Here is a 2684-nt window from a genome sequence, read left to right as displayed (position 1 = left end):
AGACAACCTCCACCTATAATTTAACTGAAGCATCTATTAAGATTGCAAGTCTGTTTTTAAAGCTACAAGACATATTGTATGAAGACCTTGATACAACACAATTGTAACAAAATAATTGTAAGGCAAATAAAAGGAGTAAAGTTGTCCATAAAGACTCATAGTAGGGGACTGCACAAAAGTGAAGGTTTTTGCGAAGCTGTGTGATGAGTTTAGGTTGCTGAGAAAAGATATGTTTGGAGAAAATGTGTCCTGCAATCTCCCACTCCTAGAAAAATGTAGAGGTGTTATTCTTAAAAAGTCATTTTGATTGTTGATGCTTAATGATCCAATGATGCATCAACATTTGGAAACAATGATGTTCAAAATGTTGGATTAACGAGCATCTTTTGCCGGGATACAAGTTGAACCCAACCTTAGTTATCAAAAATGTTCATTGACTTAACAAAAACAATAGTCAAATGCTATTGACATGTGCAGAAAATGACCTTATATCTAGTTTTCACATATACAGTATATATGCATTTATTTATTTTTTCCCTAACTTCAATTTATTTTTCTTTATTTCTTTGTACTCCTTAATTTCTATACGTTTTTGACGCAATAATGCCAATGTTATATTAGGATGATTCAAGGGAGGGCTACTTCCCATAAGCTATGCTTCAGCCCTCCCGCTTCTACTAATTTTGTTTATGTTTGTGTGTATGAATTATACTTGAATTAATAGAATAAATAAAAAAACTTATCACCACAGTGCAGTTATAGGTTCTGAAAGGAGGAAAGGAGACAAAAAAAATCTATATTCTTAAGCTTATGATTAGACTTCTATCACACTCATGGTTGCCTACATTTATATATTTCAAACTGTAGCTGATTGAGTTGTGATCAAATGAATACATTAGCTTACCGAGTCGAGGGGAGGTTCAAAGGATTAGTAAATCTATCAAAGACGTTTAACCTGCTTATCATTAAAAAAATACATGTTGTGAATTTTTTTTATAACTGTATTTAACTTATTTGAATGAGTTTTCACTTAACAAAGCCCTGGAGTTATTGTTTATTATGGAGTATACAAATTGGAAATAAATATGCAGCTACCACTGGAATCAAATTGTATGACATTAAAAAATAAAATACAAGTGTAGCCTTGTCTTTATTTGGAATTTTGCAGAACTGGGTTTTAACAGAATGCAAAAAAAAAGACACCAAGCACCATTTGAATGTTGACATGAAACGACTTTTGATAGTCAACATTATAAGTGAAGCTTTGGAGTTCAAATTATTTGGTTTGCTTCTGCCCTCAGTTAAAAAAATGAAATGTAGGTTCATGCACAAAAATGATTTGTATCGGTTATGAGAAATATATTTATTTGAGATTAAGTATTCATTTGTTTATGGTAAGCTAGCCGTGTTATGCTGTTATAATACCACAGCTATGACCCAAACATATGTTTATAATGATGCTCCAGCTTTATAAAAAAACAAACATTTAATGTCATTTTAACATGTGAAACAAAAAGTCTGTTGAAGTTTTGTTGTCAAATCCACAGTCCTCTTATGTTTTGTTGGCAAATACGTCCACCACAACCCCCTACACAGACTTATCAAAGAATGTTATTTTTTTTTAATCAGACATACTCGAATGTCATAGCAGGAAAAGCAAAGGTGCAAAAAATAGGTGGCTCTCAGCTGGTTCAGGATATGCTTGTGATGCTGCTTCATTGGTTTTGAATGGTGGGTCCATGTTCGTGTATACATTAGCAATGCCATAGGCTATGTATCTTGAATGGCCTTAATTAAGCCCAAGCCTGTCAGGTTTAATAAACGCTTTGCAAGAAAGTCAATGTTGAGACTGGCAGTCGCACATAAGGGTCAGATACACACAACCATACACACACATATACATATACAAACAGAGATGACTGTCATTATAGTTGTCTTTATCATCGTCATTGAACCAAATCTAAAAATGAAATTCCTAAATGAATTCTATAAATGGCTTACTAGACAGTTTGATCATCTTCGTTTTACTCAAATGAAGCATTGCAGGTACCCCCGAGATATTGTGCTTTACAGATATGAAATACCAAATTAAAGGTTATCAAGAGCTCGGTATCCTTTGAACATTTTAAAAGGAAATGAAACGGCATTATCAATTAATTCATGATGTTCAATTACTTCTTGAAATGTGTATATTTTTTCATCTTTTTCCTGTTTTGTTTTCATGTATTTCATTATTTTTTTTATCGGATACTTGTCTATGATTCAGTCTCAGTTCGTTTGGTATCCTTCTTTTATTATTATTATTATTATTATTATTATCTAAATCAATCTTATTGTTAGAGGGAATGTGTGTGTTATAAGCCTGTGTCTTCTTGACCTCTATACTGTAACATTTATTATATTTTCTCATTATCTGAATTTTATTTTTCTTATTTATGTGTAATAATAAATGCACCTTTTAAAGAATTAAAACACAAATTGGACAATTAGAGCTTTGAAAATGGCATGGTTGCTGACTTGAATTGCACCACATTTCACAGTCGTGGATCGCACATCGAAACAATGAAAGGGACATATCATTTATATGTCCCTTTCATTGTTTCAATGTGCGTTACATGTAGGTAGAGTTTCCCAAAAATTTGAAAGAGGTCATATTGCCCTGACATCTGGCTGAGTTGGCACAT

The sequence above is a fragment of the Notothenia rossii genome, assembly GCF_949606895.1.
Source record: "Notothenia rossii genome assembly, chromosome: 1".
In the NCBI taxonomy this organism is placed as follows: domain Eukaryota; kingdom Metazoa; phylum Chordata; class Actinopteri; order Perciformes; family Nototheniidae; genus Notothenia; species Notothenia rossii.
The sequence above is the reverse complement of the archived record's forward strand: the minus strand, read 5'-3'. Positions refer to the sequence as shown.